Consider the following 20,603-nt stretch of genomic DNA (forward strand, 5'->3'; position numbering starts at 1 on the left):
AAAGTACCCCTTGCGGTTTATGTACTCGGTGGCTTGGTGCTCCGGTGCCAAGATAGGGATATGGGTTCCGTCTATTGCCCCACCACAGTTAGGGAATCCCATTGCAGCAAAACCATCCACTATAGCCTGCACATTTCCCAGAGTCACTAACTTTCGTAGCAGCACCTGAGTGATTGCTTTGGCTACTTGCATCACAGCAGCCCCCACAGTAGATTTGCCCACTCCAAATTGATTCCCGACTGACCGGTAGCTGTCTGGCGTTGCAAGCTTCCACAGGGCTATCGCCACGCGCTTCTCAACTGTGAGGGCTGCTCTCATCTTGGTATTCTGGCGTTTCAGGGCAGGGGACAGCAAGTCACAAAGTTCCATGAAAGTGCCCTTACGCATGCGAAAGTTCCGCAGCCACTGGGAATCGTCCCAGACCTGCAACACTATGCGGTCCCACCAGTCTGTGCTTGTTTCCCTTGCCCAGAATCGGCGTTCCATGGATAGAATCTGCCCCATTAACAACATGATCTCCAAAGCACCGGGGCCTGTGGTTTCACTGAATTCTGTGTCCGTGTCCGTGTCCGTGTCCATGTCCTCATCATGCTTGTCGCTGCGCTGCCGCCGCCGCTGCCTCCTCTCCTCGTTTTTCTGGTCCTGGCTGAGCATAAACTCCACGAGAACGCGCGAGGTGTTTACAATATTCATGACTGCTGTCTTGACCTCAGCGGGCTCCATGCTTGCGGTGGTATGGAGTCTGCAGTGTTCACCCACCCAGGAAAAAAGGCGCGAAAATGGTTGTCTGCCGTCCGTTGCTTTCATGCAGGGAGGGAGGGAGGGAGGAAGTGAGGCTGTACCCAGAACCACCTGCGATGATGTTTTTTGTCCCATCAGGCACTGGGATCTTAACCCACAATCCCAATGGGCGCGGGAGACTGCGGGAACTATGGGATAGCTATGGAATTGCTACCCACAGTGCAACGGTGCAGAAATCGACGCTAGCCCCGGTACTTGGACGCACACCACCGAATTACTGTGCTAGTGTGGCCGCACTCATTTCGACTTTATACAACCTGTTTCTCAAATCCGAATTATCTAAATTCGGATTAATCCCGTAGTGTAGACATACCCTTAGAGGGAGGGAGGGTTCCATCCTCCATCAACCCCAGTTAGGGCCGGCTCCAGGATTTTGGCCTCCCCAAGCAGCCAAACAACAACAACAACAAAACAAAAAACAAAAAAAGCTGCGATCGCAATCGCGATCTGTGGTGGCAATTTAGTGGAAAGTCCTTCGCTCCGAGCAGGAGTGAGGGACCGTCCGCCGAATTGCCGCCGAACAGCTGGACTTGCCGCCCCTCTCCAGAGTGGCCACCCCAAGCACTTGCTTGGTAAGCTGGTGCCTGGAGCCAGCCCTGACCCCAGTGGAACTCAGATAGTGCATGAGGCTCAGGATTTGGGCTTGTGATGATAGGGTTGTGGATCACATCTGAGCCTTTGTGGTGAAACTAAAGGAAACTACCTTTCAAATGAAATATATTACTCTTAGCTCCTAGTAGTCTCAGAGCTGTTAAAACCCTATATATATATATATAATTGAGATACCAAATTACTTATATAGGGACAAATTTCGAAATATGTTTCTAGTTTTGTGCCTGCAAAATTGCATGCATAACTGGTAGCAATTAGATGTCCAACTGCTAAAAGTACAAGAGGAAGGATAGTCTTATGTAGGCTTGGCAGAATTTGATTATATATAATTTTTTATGAATAATGTCAATGTTTTAAGCATGTTTTAATTTGTATACATTTAAATTTTCACAGTTGCACAAAATTATAGATTTCAAGCATTCAACTAAACATAAATTTATTTAAGCATTTAATTTAAGCATAACATTAATTTATCTAAGTTTTCCCAGTGGTGAGAAATTCTGAGGAGGACATGAAAGTTTATGAATCTAGGCCAGACAATAATTATTTACTGACATAAGATGTTAAGATTCAAAATGATAAAGCTTTATAACTGTTAAAATCCAAACTATCAATATCACATATCAAAATATACAAAATAAATATCCTGAAATCAAACTCTAATAAGTTCTCAAACAGCCTTTTTCTTACTTTGCTGATCTGTAAAGTTCAATTATTATTGATGGAAATATTTTTTTGCAGTATGTGAACAATGAAATCGATGTTTACTGATAAAAATCTAATCCTTCCAGACCTAGTCTTATGCGAGTCAGAAGATCTAAGTTCAATCGCCTTAGGCAAATAATTTAATCTCTGTGTTCCTCTATTCCATCTATAAAGTGGGGTTGATAATACTTTCTTTCTCGTACTATTTAGTCGATTTGGATTGCAAGCTCTTCAGAGAAAAGACTGTTTGGTTCCATTCTTTTGCACATTGACTTGTATAATGGTGTCCCTATCCTGATCGGGGCAGCTAGGTGCCACCAAAGCACAAATAATGCATTTTAGTGTACCCATAAATCAGGTACTGAAACATCTAAATAGTATAATCTGTGCCTGGAATTGATTGTGATATCAAATTTGAGGTCTGGGTTAGACTCATAGACTTTAAGGTCAGAAGGGACCATTATGATCATCTAGTCTGACCTCCTGCACAATGCAGGCCACAGAATCTCACCCACCCACTCCTGTAACAAACCCCTAACCTATGCCTGAGTTATTGAAGTCCTCAAATCGTGGTTTAAAGACCTCAAGGTGCAGAGAATCCTCCAGCAAGTGACCCGTGCCCCACGCTGCAGAGGAAGGCGAAAAACCTCCAGGGCCTCTGCCAATCTGCCCTGGAGGAAAATTCCTTCCCGACCCCAAATATGGCAATCAGTTAAACCCTGAGCATGTGGTAGGGGCAGTGTTCTGGGAGAGAAGCTGAGCCCTGATTAGGGGGCGGGGCTTCTCTGCTTAGGGGTCCTATAAAGGTAGCCAGCCAGTCAGGCAGCAGCATAGACAGCTGCAGTGGCACAGGAGCCAGCAAACAGAGCTGTAAACAGGGGAGTTTCAGTGGGAGTTCTGTTGGAGGAGAAGGTTTTTGTATTTTGTGTATTGTATTTTGTAGTTTTATATGTGTGGAGGCTGGTAGAGGCAGTGTGCTGGGAGGGAAGCTGAGTAAAGTACTCACACAAACACTGATACACAATATCAATTTAAAATTCTTTTATCTCATGTTGCCTCTGTTGGTGCATTTTTTGATTTTTGTTTTGTTTGGTTTTTGTCTGAGCTTCCATGAATTTTTCTGTACTCCTCAGATAGAATAGCAAATGTGCGGGGGTAGCTGAGCTATCATTGCTGTAGAAAAGTACTATAAATCCCTTTGTAGAACGGAAATCCTACCAGTGATTTTGTCTTGTAATAATACATTGTGTCCTTACATGACCCTAACATCATGCAATGTACTTTACTTAAAGCTGTGTGAGTATTTTCACATCCAAAGCAAAACCAAGAAAACGTTTGGCTCTCTGCCAGTTTCATTTTTCACATTGTTTTGCAGAAGCCAACAGCAATTTTGTAGTTGAAAATCAAAATTGCTTTCCCCAACTATGGCACACCCTTTTGACCTGATGAAAAAATTACATGAGGTCAAGGTTTTATAGATCTTGTAGATTTGAGGCCAGTGACATTTTTCTTTAAACCTTCTTTGCAAGAATTTTGTGTATGCAAAGTGGTATTCCTCCACTCCCTACTGGGGTTTACATTGCTTCTCTTATAGTTCTCTGATTTCCTTGTGGGCTAAGACTAATAATGCTGTAGCTTTGTTGTTGTGCTGTATGAAAACAGAATTCTGGCTAGTTTTACCTGTAATGATGGATTAGTAGTAATGTAGAACATGACCAGCTGAGCTAACCCCTTAGCACAACTTTCAAATGATCAGCTAGGGAGAGCTTCTGCCAATCATCCATAAATATCTTGGTTTGAGTCTCAGCTGTAGTTATGTTCAGTTCAAACATAGACAACACGGCCTCTGGATGAAGTACTCTGTTAATTGCAAAAGTCCACTCCAGTGGCTGTGCATCTCTCACATAGAAAATATCACTCTGACAACTGTAAGAAACTGGCATGAGAGAGAGAGAGAGAGAGAGAAAGAGAAGTGGGGGAGGGGAGGAAGCTATACTGTTGATAATACCTCAATGTCCCAAATATGCAACAAATTTTCCAAGCACAGTTCCCACCTAAGGAGATTATAGTAAAGTCTTATATTATTCAAGGATTTTTGATGACAATATAAGTCATGATGGCACATTTGTTTGCTTTTTACTTGCCACCAAGGAAAAATACAGCCCCTCACACTAATACAATTATACAATACAATATACAGTAGCTCTCCATTTCCTCTTCCCTCTCTCAGCTTCCACTTCTAATGTTCCCCTTAATTATATCCTTCAGGCCGAGATCAATCTTCAAATGTGTATATACAGCACTAAATGCAAAGGGGCCCAATCAGTCTGGAGCACCTGAGCAATTTCATGATATAAATATATGCATAATAATTGAGTCAGATTGTGGCTAACCTCTGTAAAATTTCTACTCCTGAAAAGGGACAGGAAGGGAGTGGAGCCATAGCCACACCACTTCTTCATGCAGGTTACTAGAACTGGCCCAGTATAGAGCAGAACATGTTCTGCACCCCCTTACTGGGTGTAGCAGTGGGTATACCCCTCCTGCATGGAGGGTTGCTTTGGGTGATATTGTGCACTCCTATGGCACAGTGCCTCCTGAAGCTGCTGACGGGTCATCGTGGCTCCATACTTTCCCATTGACTTCGAGGGAAGTCATGTGTGCATACCCATGAGTGGAATTTGGACCATGAGTATAAAATTACGCTTGACAAAACAATGCTGAACTTGGGCCAGCTGAAACACATTAAAACTATGAGTGTGTCTTTGTTTTGCTTTACATTTATTACAGCTGAAGAAAGCGGGATCATCCTGATGTGTTTAGAGTTCTCTCACTGGGATCTGGTACTGTCTAATTCTTTTTCAAAGCTTAATTGCAGCTTCAGGTACAATTATGCTCATTCCCTACTGCCAAGAGTAGCCAGACATGGGAAGAATGAAAATCCTGCCTGTTTACTCTGTAATTTGTGCTGTCAAGGAGTTTACCTTGTAATTCAAAGAAGATGATTTTTGTTCTTTTAATTTCCCAGACAAATATGAAAACATTTGCTATTCAGTTTCAGAACAAAAGCAACTGAAAATACAATTTACTCTCTGAATGGGGTCCATGTCCCTCTATGGAGAGGAAGGAAAGAGAATGGTGACTGTACAAAAATTCCAAGTTTTCTACTAACTCTATGGAGCACTAACGTAGTCAAAAATAATCAAATGGATAAAAATAGAAACTAAAACCTAGACTCCCTCACTTGTATCCAATCATGTTGTCGGTATTTTATGAGAGTTCTAGGCCATGATACAATGAATAATTGTATCCAGTTCTGATACAGCTAACACATGGAAAGGTATCATGAAGTTAGGAAACATTGTGCTTAATATTGTTGCTAATATCTTCCCTATGAATCCTTGCATCCAGTTCTGTTGCCAGTATATCAGAAAATATTTTCATAGTGTGGAAACCAGATGATGATTTGCAGATACAATATATGAGCACTGATAACAGTAGGGTTGCCAGGCATCTGGTTTTCAACCGGAATGCCTGGTCGAAAAGGGACCCTAGCAGCTCTGGTCAGCACCGCTGACCTGCCCATTAAAAATCTGGTCGGTGGCACAGCAGGGCTAAGGCATGTTCCCTGCCTACCCTGGCTCCGCACTGCTCCCAAAAGCCGCAGCAAATCTGGGCCCTAGGTGCAGGGGCGATCAGCTCCCATTGGCGATTGACATGGCGGCCTCTTCCGGGAGCAGCTCAGAGCCAGAGCAGGCAGGGAGCCTGCCATAGCCACACTGCACCGCCAACCAGGAGCTGCCTGAAGTAAGCGCCACCCGCCCAGAGCCTGCACCCCAAATCCTCTTCTGCACGATAACTTCCAGACCCTGCACCCCCACCAGCACCCCAACCTCCTGCCCCAGGTTGGAACCCCCTCCCGCACCCAAACTCCCTCCCAGAGCCCGCTCCCCAACCCCCTGCCCCAGTTCTGAGCCCCCTCCCTCACCCAGACTCTCTCCCAGAGCCTGCATCCTGCATACCCTCCTGCACCCCACTCCCTGCCCCAGCCCTGAGGCCCCTCCCATACCCAAACTCTCTTGCAGAGCCAGCACCCCAAACCTCCTCCCTTCCCCAGCCTTGAGCTCCCTCCCACGTGCCAAGCCCCTCATCCACAGTCCCACCCCAGAGCCCACACCCCCAGCCAGAGCCCCCTCCTGCACTCTGAACCCCTTATTTCTGGCCCCACCCTGGAATCCACACCCCTAGCTGGAGCCCTCATATCCTCCCACACTCCAACCCCTGCCCCAGCTGAGTGAAAGTGAGTGAGGATGCCGGAGAGCAAGCAAGTGAGGGAGGGGGGCTGGAGTGAGTGGCGGTAGGGCCTCAGAGAAGGGGCAGGGCCTCAAGGAAGGGACGGGGCAGTAGGAAGGGGAAGGGTGTTCAGTTTTGTGCAATTAGAAAGTTGGCAAGCCTAGATAACGGTCACAATAATAGAGAAAGTAACAAAGAGAATGGATTATGTGCAGGGTGCATGACCAGAGAGAGTTAATTCATTACATGCTCAGGCTCAGAGAAGCAGCCAGAGCAACTGAACTCTCATAAAGAGTCACAAGGAGACTATTGACCCATTTAGGACAAAGAGAGCCTCCTATGAATGTGCTGTAGAGAAGGAAAAGTGTGCTGGAGTGTCTACAACTTTGGCTTCAGATAGAGCATAAACAGCTCCCCTGTTACTACAGTTTAAATACAAGGTCCTGTTTTTATGCTAATATTCCTTGCAATGCAAAATTCAGGAAGAAAAATTTTGTGTAGTCTCATTGCTAGAATTACCACTGAATGGAGCTGTTTGGAAATCTTTCATCAGAATCACCTTGTGATGGAAAATGTGGTTTTGCAAAATCAAATTTTCTGTGGGAATTTCTTTTTATTAACTTTCACCAGGAAAATGAAATACTTCATTTTGCTTTCAGGTTTATTTGACTGAAATTGGAATTTCTTTTGTTAGAATTGACCCTGAAACATTTTGTTTCAAATGAATTCAAAAATAAATTGACCTGCATTTCCCTTATGGTGCATTGCATTATGGAAGAGGTAGTCCTCCAAGGAGCCTTCACATATTAGAGAATAAGGGCCCAGACGACATCTCTTCTAAATCAATGTGGATTTTCCTCTGACTGAGCTGCATGCTGCATCATGGGAGTCACATGTGAGAAACAATCCAGCCAGGGAGCCTGGCTCATAGGAGAAAATGGGACCGTCAGCCTCCCAGATGATAACTCCCATAAGGCAATGCATCACTAGGGGAAAAGGCAGTTTAATCTTGACCTGCATCAAAATAAGCATTGTGATTTCAGGACTTTCAAAAAATTGCATTTTGATCAAAATTATTGGAATTTCCATTCTGTGCATGCAAAAAAAAAAAAAACAATTTTCACTTTTTTGTCTCTGTTTGGTATGAAAACAAATATTGAAGAGTCAGAACTTCCCACAGAATTGTCGCAGCGGTAAAAGAACACCCTAAGAAATTGCATTCTATATTAGAAGAATTGCCCCCATGCAAAAAACTGACCTCTGTGACCTGTATCCAGACATTTCCTAATGGATGTGGAATTTCAAATGTCAAAGCTAACCTCCACGTTCCTTTTTAGATATATAACTAATTAAATCTATGGTTCTGTTTATGTGTGAATATGACATTGTAAATTGATGCCAAAGGGGGAAGTTTACAACTATATCTTTTCTTATAGATCTCACAGTTATTCACAGTTTCCCGCCCCTTGTAGCACCACAGGCTTATCTTCGAGAATTGGGTTTCACAGGCCAAATCTTGTCCTTTGGGATACCACATCAGTTCGCATGAATAGGGATAATGTTATCTAGGTTGCTGCTGATGGTGCTAGGTTGCTGCAGGGGCCTTCCCAGGTTGTTGCCTGCAGTTGATTGGGCTGCTCTTTTAACATCTGGTCATAAGGGGGCAGCTCAATAGCAGAGGCAGCTTGCTCTGGTGGATTAATCGTGGGAATGAGAGCAAGAAAGGAACAGCTGTTTTCCTAGGCTGGCTTTGGCACTGAACTCTCCAAGGGCTTTAGTCCAGTCACCTAGCACAGTGGATCTCAACCTTTCCAGACTACTGTACCCCATTCAAGGAATCGTGCGTACCCCCAAGTTTCATGTCACTTAAAAATGATTTGCTTACAAAATCAGACATAAAAATACAAAAGTGTCACAGCACACCATTACTGAAAATTGCTTACTTTCTCATTTTTACCATATAATTATAAAATAAATCAACTGGAAAATAAATATTATACTTACATTTGAGTGTATAATATATAGAGAGCAGTATAAACAAGTCATTGTCTGTACGAAATTTTAATTTGTAGTTTTGCTAGTGCTTTTTATGTAGCCTGTTGTAAAACTAGGTAAATATCTAGATGAGTTGATGTACCTCCTGGAAGATCTCTACATATCCCAGGGGTACATGTACCCCTGGTTGAGAACCACTAACCTAGCATATCTGCCTTACTGTTTCCATCTGTGAAAGAGGATGACAATACTTTCATATCCTCACAGAGTTGTCCTGATGATGAATTAAGCACTTGACTAATACCAGTGCTAAAAGTTACTAGAATGCACACACAACTCTAGTTTCAGGGACCTCATATGTCAAATATCCCTTATTGAGAAAATGGATACTAGAAAATGACATTTTTAGAAGTGTCAACAGCTAGGTACAAGTGCCCAGACTTCACTTCTCCTGCAGCTTGAAGCTGACCCAAAACCTTTCTCCAGGCTCTGTTTATGTGGACAACTGACTTTTCTGAAATATTTCTAAATGTTGGCAAGTGTATGCTGGCCCCTAGCACACGCACCTAAGTTCTCTGCCTGCTGTGGGAGAGTGGGGACAGGCTCACCAACAGCAATTCTGGGCCCCAGGGCAGAACAGTCAATGGGCCTCCAGGCCCGGCATGGTGTCGCCACATGGGCCCGGAACTGGACCACATGAGGCAGCTGGTGTATGCACGCACAAGCCATGTCCACGCGGACACAGTCCAACTGACATTTGGGCGGTGCTGTGCCTGCGCTGGCTGGTGCCCAGTGAGCTGCTGCAGGCTGCATTGCTGGTGCCCAGTGAGCTTCCAGCTGTCTGCTTGGCACGCTCTTCTGGCATGGCCAGGGCTTCCACATGCCCACCCGTCTGCCTTCGCCACCGTTGGTACCACCCACACACGCCTAGAAGTGCTGCGGCCTGCCTGATGATTTTAAAAGGGCCTGGAGCTCCCGGCCACTGCTGCCATAAATTGCCTGGGCCCCTGGGCAGTTGCCCTCTTTACCCCTCCCCATCAGTGAGCCAATGACTTCCCTCTCTTTTTATATAAAATGAGCAAAGTACCGATTGGTCCAAAGAATCATCTTTTTAACTTTCTCCTGAGGACTCAGATCAGGGAGTCACTGCTATATTTGGGAGAATGGGTCAGCTGGCTTGGCTAAATAAATTCTTCCATGAAACACCATTGAATTTTCCACCAACTCCTCAGTTTCAAAGGGAAAATTTTCATTTTAAAAAGCATTTAAAAACTAAAATCCAGACTGCATCCTGTTGAAACACTCTTGGTTTGCTTCATGGACAACATTATAAATGTATCTTTTGTACACTCCTAAAAGGAAAAGATTAGGATCCCGTCTTGCAGTCCTGTCACACGTGAAATTCACCCTTTTGTAGAGGGGCCAGTGCAAGACCTATAGACTACTTATTTTGAAGGTTTATGATATACATGCCTTGCACTGACCTGCTGCACAGGAGTGAATTTCACCTTCCTATGGATGGTTCCACTGACTTCAACAGGACTCCTGTGATATGGAGATGCACTGTAATAATGTGTGAATTACTATATGTTGGCCTGGCTATTGGGAGGATGTTTTTTGTACCACTGTATTGGTTCACTCAATAGAGGTCTGTCTGGAATATGGGCAGGCTGGAGGAGAAAAGTGGCTATCTTGAGCCAATTGACAAACACTTAAGACATGTTAAGGGATGTAATAAATGAAGGAGGACAGGGGTGGGGGGGGGGTAAGGTGACCAGATAGCAAGTGTGAAAAATCGGAATGGCGTGAGGGATAATAGGTGCCTATATAAGAAAAATCCCAAAAAATGGGACTGTCCCTATAAAATTGGGACATCTGGTCACCCTGGGGTGGGGGAGGTATGGACACCCAACCAGCCAGTTAGCTGTAAAATCCCTCTTGGTAGCTGTTCTCTGCTTGCTTTACCTGTAAAGGGTTAAAAGTCCCCCAGGTAAAGAAAAGGAAGTGGGCATGTGACCAAACGAGCCAATGGAAAGGTAGAACTTTTTAAAATTGGGAAAGAAACTTTCCCTTTGTGTGTTGCTGTCTCTGGGCTGCAGGGACAGAGAGCAGCAATGCTGTAAGCAGCTTTAAGCCAGGTATGATTATAGATTATCAATTCATTCCACAAACCTACTTATCTGAAGCCTCAGATATGTAAGTAAATTAGGGAATGTCTAGAAAGACGTGATTTGGGTTATTTCTTTTATTTCTTATTGGCTTGTGAACTCCTCTGTGCCAGATGTTTTTGTTTGCTTGTAACCTTTAAGCTGAACCACCAAGAAAGCTATTTTGGGTGCTTGATTTTTGAAATTGCTCTTTTAAAATCTAGCAAAAGCCTGAGTTCAAGATGTATTTTCTTTCTTTTTGTTTTTAATAAAATTTACCTTTTTTAAGAACAGGATTGGATTTTTTGTGTCCTAAGAGGTTTGTGCATATGTTGTTTAATTAGCTGGTGGCAACAGCTAATTTCCTTTGTTTTCTTTCTCAACTCTTCCCTGGAAGGGTGGTGAAAGGGCTTGAGGGTACCCCACAGAAAGGAATTTCCTGGGTTTCAAAAGGGGTTTTGCATTTGAGTGGTGGCAGAGAAACGCGGTAACCTTGAGAGTGTAATACAAGCCTGGAGTGGCAAGTATTAATTTTTAAAATCCTTGTGGGCTTCCTTGAAGTGCCAGAGTGGGGATTCAGCCTTGACAAGGGACAATACCAAAACTATTGGCTTTGTTTATGTCTTAGCCAGCCTATGACATTTATTGAGCAGTAAAGGCAAAACCTGCCAAATACAGAAGAACGAAGAACTCTGGCAGGGTCTTAAGAGCACAGGGGGAATCGGATTGAGACAGGGAACCAGGTATGGGTGGGGTGTCTGGAGAAAGAGTTGCCATCATGGGATGATGGGTAGAACTCTAGGTAAGAAAGACATGAATATAGATTGTCATGAAAATCCCTTTCCTCTACTGCTTTGTTCCTACTGCTACTGTTGGATCATTGATTCCCGAAGGAAAGAAACACAAATGTTGGATCTGCAAAGAATTAAGTGGTTGGCATAGAACTGGTGGTGAGAGAGTGAGTTGGTCCCATTCTTAGATGGGGAGAATTGTAAAGCTCCACCTTGACTCAGGTAGGGGACACAAGGCCTAACACCTGAGGAGCTGTGGTTGGACACAGAAAAGGGACAGAGGTATAATCAGCCCCATAATCATGACAACTACCCATATGAATAAGAGGTGCAGGAGTGAGCTCCTAGAAGTCCGAAGGAGAGGAAAATCAGTTCTGCCACACCCAAATGTTGCTATAATGGAAACATTAGTATCTATGTCTTCCTTTTTGGAAGAGAAGGAAGAGAATGAGGTAAGATTTTCAGGGGCTCCAATCCAGGAAACACTTAGGCACATGTTTAATTTCATGTACATGAGCATTCTCATCAATGTCAGCGGGACTACTCATGTCTCCATGCATGCAAGTGTTTACTGGGTTGGGCCTTTAGATGGGTAAAGTCTTGCCAAAAGGTGAAATATAATATTTCTTTAGTTCCAAGAAAACAGCAACTGAAGCAGAATAGAGATACTTTCTATATTGTCCTAGAGCACTCTCACAAACAATACAAAGAACATTTTCGATTGTTTGAAACAATATCTATTCTCCTTTTAGTTTCCCCCCCCCCTTTAAAAATATAATCTCAACTATAAACTTATACTCCAAGAGGCAGATGGGTATTTAAAAGAGAGTGAGGAGAGGAGAAAAAAGGTGACTAACTTTCCACAACAAAATGTATAACCAGAGATAAGTGCTAATAGAACTAATTCATCCCTGGTGAAACTCCACTGACTTAGTGAAGAGATAAACTAATGTATATTTCCAAGAATGGATATACAGTTAGCTCCATAAAACCCATTGGAAAGTCCAGTGTGAAGTGACTATACATATTATTCTTCAGGGACCAGGTCTCTCTCTGCTTGATTGAGGGACACTGACAGTTGGCAAGCTTGATGGAACAGACCGAAATGAGACCAAATTTTTGAGTTCGTATGTCTGAGCAGCCACAAATATTATAATTATTATAATAATAATTAATAAAAGGCTTTTAGAAAAATCTGCTGTAAATAGGCATTTGGAATCTTGTGGACAAACTCTCCTCTTGCACCACCCTGTCCATTGCAATGGTGCTGTATTGTTAATAAAAGAAAGTTTCTCTTAGAGCCCATTTGTAACCTAGTCTAATGTGCCTGTACAAAACAATAGGGCAAAGCAAGACTTCTCCTAGCCTCCTGTGCAATGCATTAGGGCTCCCTGCATCCTTGCATGGAGGAGAAAGTAAGGCTTGTACAATTAGCACTTACCTGCATGCTTAGAGGGAATGAGGTGGAGAGAGGGAGCCTTGGTTTGACCTCCCTCCCTACCTTCCAACAGACTAGCTAGCTGTGCAAGGGGGTGGGCAGAGGGAGATGTAAGTTACTTCCACCCTGGGAGTAAATTGTGACTCTTCAGACTCCTCCGGAAGCAGCGGAACTACAGACCACCCTCTACATGTGCATTGCAGCTACAGCTTATTATAGCCCTCTGTATTTTAGCTTCATTATGAAGGCAGCTGCTCTGTTTTTGTAAATGAAATCAATTTTAAAAAAATTGTTTTCCTAAATTAAATAAATTAGGACTGATGTGTATTGCCAAGAATGTCTATATAGTTAGCTCCATAAAACCCATTGGAAAGTCCAGTGTGAAGTGACTATACATATTATTCCTCAGGGGCCAGGTCTCTCTCTGCTCAATTGAGGGACACTGACAGTTGCCAGGCTTAATGGAACAGACCCACTTTTGACAGGTGAAGTGTAAGTTTCTTTGTTTTGCAAGGTTATCTAAATGTCTTGCAATGTGTCCAATTCACTCAATATTTATTAAGGAGCTTTCATTTACAGCATGCTCACATTGGAGTAATATCTTCACATAGAAAAAGCAGAAACATAGGCAAGAGTCTTCCTTAGTACTATATGAAGGTTAGTACTAAACAGAGAACAGTGAAGTAAAGGCTGGCATGTTAGTCTTTTCTTTTCTTTTCAAGAAAATCTCACCCTCTCCTGGACAACTGTTCCTAGTTCATGTGTGTAAAACCAAATTTAGGAAGCTCCCCCACATTTCAGTGGTTGGAGAAAACCTAGCAGTGCCTGTGTCGGGGGGAGAGAGCAGGCAGAAGATAGGAAGGGGAAGAAACACCTTTGACAAAACACTAAATTGGAACTCCAAACCTATGGCAAAGTTATCCTCTCGTCTCAAATTATTACTTCTCAGAAGCAAGGAAGGGGGCTAATAAGTTATATGTGTAATGTTCTGATCATGCAGTGAGTCCCTTTTTAATTAAAAGAATGACATTGATATTCCATTCAACTGCCTTCCATCATCATTTACTAAGCCACTACCCTCTCTTCATTCAGATCCTTCTGAAAAAATCTTTGTCCACATTGACCATGAGAAGGAGTGAGCAGAGTCTTTCCTTCTGTTTGATGTACAGCACTGAGAATATTAGCACATATTAAATTGCAGTCACACCTGTGAGAGAAAGGATGGTCCAGTGTTAGAGCATTAGCCTAGAACTTGGGAGACCTGGGTTCAATTCTCTGCTCTGTTACAGACTTTAATTGTGATTCTGGACAAATCACTCAACTTCTGTGCATAAATTTCCCATCTGAAATTGGGAGTGACAGCACTTTCCTACCTCACAGGGGTGTTGTGAAGATAAATACACTAATGATTGTGAGGCACTCACATACTACAGCAATAGGTGGGGTGGGGAGATATAGAAGTACCTGAGATGGACACTTGGATTTCAAGGTGGGGGTCTAATGAACCACTTTACAAATGCCAAAGCAGTGAGAAGGCCACTTTAGTAATGTTTACAGCTTCTATCACAGGAGACAAAGTAGGCCACTGTTGTCACCTACTGTGAAGTTGGCAGCTCCTATTGACTCCATTTAGAGTTGAGTGCTCATCACTTCGGAAAATTGTGAACTATGAGCAGTGTGATGGTCTCAGCACTGTAGGTCTTTCTGTGTTATAGGAGGACCAAGCTGAGAAGCTGGCACTGAAAGGAAAACAGCATGTGAAGAAATATCGGCTTTTTTTAAAGACTTATACTAGATATAAAACGTGAAGAGGAGTCAATAGAACGAGGTGAAAATGTTAAAACCAATTATTTGTCTTGTACAAAACTCACTTTTACTTTCCTAGCTTTTCATGTTGGAAATGCTGACTTGTGTGAAATTTTATGAAAGTGAAAATTGTAACACTTCAGAGGGAAATGCAGGCAGAGTTTTTCATAGACCCAGACCTGCATAAAATTAAATCTCATTTGGAGGATCTTGCCTTGTCCAGATCCTAACTGACCCACACTTTTGAATCCCAATCACTGGTGAATTGTTCTGCAGCATCCTTTCAGCCAGTGGCTGACAAATTGGAGTTCTAGTGTACTGAACGATAAATCCCATCAGCTACCAGTGGACAACATGACTCCATGTGTCCTTAGTGAGAAGTCACTAAACCTTCCTATCTTAAGTTCCTCCTCTGGAGACAACTACCTATCTCTCCGGGGTTTGGTGATGGTTTCATTATTTGCTTATGGTTGTAAAGTACCATATAAATGCTGGTGCTTAAGTCTGCAAGAATGCATGAAAAGCCCTCTGGCAGATGGGGAGAGACAATGAAGAATAGTGTCTCTTCAGACTCCCCAGCTCTTTAGACCATTCTCCCATACACACGTTTTCTAAATCTTGTCTGCTCTGCATTGATTCCATCACGAGCAGCTATAGTATGCTTCTGGAAATTATCCAGTTCCCTCCTCCTAATATAAAAAAATGAGTCACTTGTGTTTGTGTGTGCCCCCAAAATCCTCTTTCTGCTCCAGCCTAAGATCCTTAAACAAGACCTTTGCATAGGGTTCTAATCACAGTGGATGGGGATAGATGGGAGGACTTGGGCAAAAGCACTGTAGCAGGCCCCTCTCAAAATACTAAGGACAAAAATGGCTGTGTTAAATCAATAAGGTATCTTTTTAGATCCTGCAAATATAGAACCCAATCCTGTTCCTACTGAAGTCATCAGGTGTTCTGCCACCGAGTTCACTGGGAGCAGGAACAGAAATTAAGTGTAGCCCAAAGTAGGCTTGTTTCTGTGGGGACCCTGGTGTATGTGTGTTTCAAAGCTGCCTAAGGGATGTGGACCCTAATTCCCTTTTTAATTTGAATGGGAATTAGGTGTCCAAATCCCTTATGCTTCTCTAACCATGCCCACCCTAATATAAAAAAATGTGGAGAGTTTAGTAGGCTTTAAGACTGAGCTTTCAAGCTGTTAAAAAGGTACCTCCACTTATGTATAGATGAATATGTGAGAAATGTTTGGAAATGGAAAGACTCTTCTAGTTCTGTTCCCTTAAAGAAAGAAGTGGCTCCCTTTCTGTGATCTGGAGCGAGTAGAAAACTGTCCCTACTATTCCTGTGACCTGGGAAAGAGGTGGAGGAGGGACTGTAGCTCTTTCCCTGTACCCCAAGTAAAAGGTGAGAAGAGCCCAAGTTCACATGTGGGATAAATACTGATTAATTTTGGGGGGCTTGATGATGGCTGTTTTGGGAGGGAGTTTATTCAGGAGCAATGAGTAACAAGTGTTGCCTGGAAAGAAAGAGGTGGGTGTGGGTGCCAGGAACAGGTCATGGATATGAGGCAAGAGATTTGGGGGAGTGGAGGCAAAGGAAGGGAGACTGGGGAGGGTTTGTGGGGCCAGGGAGAGAGATTAAGAATGGAGAAGAACAAAAGAGTGCTGGGGAAAGCAAGACTAAAATACTATGGAGGAACAGAACAATATAGGGAAAGAAATGGAGGAGGAGGGAGCATGGAAAATAATGGAGTAAAACCAGTCTTGTATAATTCGAGAGAGCTGGAGTGAAGGAATGGAAAAAGGACTGAGAAGCAATTTTTAAAAATTAATTTTAATTGTAATATTACAAAACATAAAAATATGTAAATATGGTGTATGTACAGCTACATATGTACAAATCAGTGTACCCTCCTATTAAACTTCAGCTGAGAGGTTGCTCACCGAATGTTGCTTCCTGCTTCATCCTGCAGTGAAGTTCTAATACTGATGTCTTGATATAGCAGCCATGTGTATGACAACAGACTCATGTTCCAAACAAGCACAAGGTAGGATCACGCAGGAGGAGAAGCTGGGTCATAAGGAAGAGATTTTCCTTCAGGAAGTTTTAGCTGTAAAAATAACTTTAGAGAAACAAGGGAAACTACTGTCAAAGTGAATCACTATTCCTAAAAATCTCTTTATTTAGTTCTCTCCCTTGACTTAATGTCTAACATTTTATTATGCTCTACAGTAAATACATACAGTAGTGACTGATGTCTTTCAAGAAAGAGCCCAATGTGCTTCACAGTCTATAGACTGGAATTGGTTCATCCATCAAGGAAATGCATTGGGGAAGAAAGCTACTAGAGCCTCCCCTGGGGTAGTGCTTGGGGTGTGCGATAGACCACTGGGATCTGATCTGGATATGGATAGAGACCTCTTTAATGTTTTTAATTAAGCAAATACTAATGGGAATTATGTGATCATGGCAGACTTTAACTTCCCAGATATAGACTGGAGGACAAGTGTTAGTAATAATAATAGGGCTCAGATTTTCCTGGATCCGATAGCTGATGGATTCCTTCACCAAGTAGTTGCTGAACCAACAAGAGGAGATGCCATTTTAGATTTGGTTTTGTTGAATAGTGAAGACCTCACAGAAGAAATAGTTGCAGGGGACAACTTTGGTTCGAGCGATCATGAGCTAATTCAGTTCAAACTAAATGGAAGGATAAACAAAAATAGATCTGTGACTAGGATTTTTGATTTCAAAAGGGCTAACTTTAAAAAATTAAGGAGATTAGTTAGGGAAGTGGATTGGACGAAGAACTTGTGGGTCTAAAGGTGGAGGAGACCTGGAATTAGTTCAAGTCAAAGTTGCAGAAACTATCAGAAGCCTGCATCCCAAGACCAATCTGGATGAGCAAGCATCTCAGAGAGGTGATTAAGAAAAAGTGGAAAGCCTACAAGGAGTGGAAGATGGGAGGGATCAGCAAGGAAAGCTACCTTATTGAGGTCTGAACATGTAGGGATAAAGTGATAAAGGCCAAAAGCCATGTAGTGATGGACCTTGCAAAGGGAATTAAAACCAATAGTAAAAGGTTCTATAGCCATATAAATAAGAAGAAAACAAAGAAAGAAGAAGTGAGACCACTAAACACTGAGGATGGAGTGGAGGTTAAGGATAATCTAGGCATGGCCCAGTATCTAAACTAATACTTTGTCTCAGTCTTTAATGAGGCTAATGAGGAGCTTAGAGATAGTGGCAGGATGACAAATGGAATGAAGATATGGAGGTAGATATTACCACATCCGAGGTAGAAGCCAAACTCGAACAGCTTAATGGGACTAAATCTGGGGGCCCAGATAATCTTCATCCAAGAATATTAAAGGAACTGGCACATGAAATTGCAAGCTCATTAGCAAGAATTTTTAATGAATCTGTAAACTCAGGGGTTGTACCCTATGACTGCAGAAGTGCTAACATAGTTCCTATTTTTAAGAAAGGGAAAAAACATGATCCGAGTAACTACAGGCCTGTCAGTTTGACATCTGTAGTATGCAAGGTCTTGGAAAAAATTTTGAAGGAGAAAGTAGTTAAGAACATTGAGGTAAATGGTAATTGGTACAAAATACAACATGGTTTTACAAAAGGTAGATCATGCCAAACCAACCTGATCTCCTTCTTTGAGAAGGTAACAGATTGTTTAGCTAAAGGAAACACAGTGGATCTAATTTACCTCGATTTCAGTAAGGCATTTTATATGCTTCCACACGGGGAATTATTAATTAAATTGGAAAAGATGGGGATCAATATGAAATTTGAAAGATGGATAAGGAGCTGGTTAAAGGGGAGACTACAAAGGTGAACTGTCAGGCTGGAAGGAGGTTACTAGTGGAGTTCCTCAGGAATAGGTTTTGGGACCAATCTTATTTAATCTTTTTATTACTGACCTTGGCACAAGAAATGGGAGTGTGCTAATAAAGTTTGCGGATGACACAAAGCTGGGAGGTATTGCCAATACAGAGAAGGACCGGGACATCATACAGGAAGCTCTGGACGACCTTGTAAACTGGAGTAATAGTAATAGGATGAAATTTAATAGTGAAAAGTGCAAGGTCATGCATTTAGGGATTAATAACAAGAATTTTTGTTATAAGCTGGGGACTCATCAGTTAGAAGTAACAGAGGAGGAGGAGAAGGACCTTGGAGTATTGGTTGATCACAGGATGACTATGAGGTGCCAATGTGATATGGCCGTGAAAAAACCTAATGCGGTCTTGGGATGCATTAGGCGAGATATTTCCAGTAGAGATAAGGAACTGTTAGTACCAATATACAAGGCACTGGTGAGACCTTATCTGGAATACTGTGTGCAGTTCTGGTGTCCTATGTTTAAGAAGGATGAATTCAAACTGGAACAGGTACAGAGAAGGACTACTAGGATGATCCGAGGAATGGAAAACCTGTCTTATGAAAAGAGACTCAAAGAGCTCGGCTTGTTTAGCCTAACCAAAAGAAGGCTCAGGGGAGATAAGATTGCTCTCTATAAATATATCAGAGGGATAAATACCAGGGAGGGAGAGGAATTATTTAAGCTCAGTACCAATGTGGACACAAGAACAAATGGATATAAACTGGCCATCAAGAAGTTTAGACTTGAAATTAGATGAAGGTTTCTAACCATCAGAGGAGTGAAGTTCTGGAACATCCTTCCAAGTGGAGCAGTGGGGGCAAAAGACATATCTGTCTTCAAGATTAAGATTGATAAATCTATGGGGGGGATGGTATGATGGAATAGCCTAATTTTGGCAATTAATTGATCTTTGTCTATTAGCATTAAATATGCCCAATGGCCTGTGATGGGATGTTAGATGGGGTGGGATCTGAGTTACTACAGAGAATTTTTTCCTGGGTGTCTGGCTGGTGAGTCTTGCCCATATACTCAGGGTTTAGCTGATCGCCATATTTGGGATCGGGAAGGAATTTTCCTCCAGGGCAGATTGGCAGAGGCCCTGGGGGGTTTTCGCCTTCCTTTGCAGCGTGAGACACAGGTCACTTGCTGGAGGATTCTCTGCACCTTGAAGTCTTTAAACCATGATTTGAGGACTTCAATGGCTCAAACATAGGTTAAGGGGTTGTTGTGGGAGTGGGTGGGTGAGATTCTGCAGCCTGTGTTGTGCAGGAAGTCAGACTAGACGATCATATTGGTCACTTCTGACCTTAAAGTCTATGAGTCTATGAGTAGAGTAGAGACATGGCAAAACCCAAAAACACAACAAGAATAGGAAACAACTGAAACAACATGGGGATTTTCTTGACAGGAGAAATATAATTCCACAAATATTGATTTGGCTACGATGCCAAGACTAGCACTGGAATCCTTCTAAACTTGTTGGTTTCAGAATACTTGTAAAACAGCATGTCACTTACAGCTATGTGAATGGCAGCAAATCAGCTCTCCCTTGTCTTATTATACCACATACCTATTTCATGGAATGCAAACTGAATGGTGGTGTATGAGATTTCATTTTTTTTTTTTGGTCAAACCCTTAATTGTGGTTTCTAAAAAAGTTCTTCAAAGGGTTTTATTAGATGTTCTTTTTCAGCACAGAACCAAGGTTCTTCCGTACTCTGCTATATCTGATGAATGCTTTTTCCCACAAAAACAGACACTGTGGAGAGACAAACCTCTACAGCCCTTTGGTAGGTAGCAGTGTAAATTTGTATATTAATCTAACTCTCAGAAGACATATATTATGGTGATATGGACAACAGAGGGTGTGCTTACACTCGGCATATAATGTATTGACTAATCATTTCCTGAATAATTACTAAGTGATGCTTCATAAAATTCTTGGCCACTGAGTCTTTTAAACTACAACAGATGTGGAATAGTGAGCAATAAACATTTATATTATTCTCCCTAAAGGCAATTGAAATTCAAATAATCAAAGTCAAGGCAAAGGCGAATTGATAGCATTTAATTAAATTTTGATGCCAAAGGAAAACCTTGCCCCAGATCTATGAAAGCTT

Source organism: Chrysemys picta, chromosome 6 (assembly GCF_011386835.1).
Source record: "Chrysemys picta bellii isolate R12L10 chromosome 6, ASM1138683v2, whole genome shotgun sequence".
In the NCBI taxonomy this organism is placed as follows: Eukaryota; Metazoa; Chordata; order Testudines; family Emydidae; genus Chrysemys; species Chrysemys picta.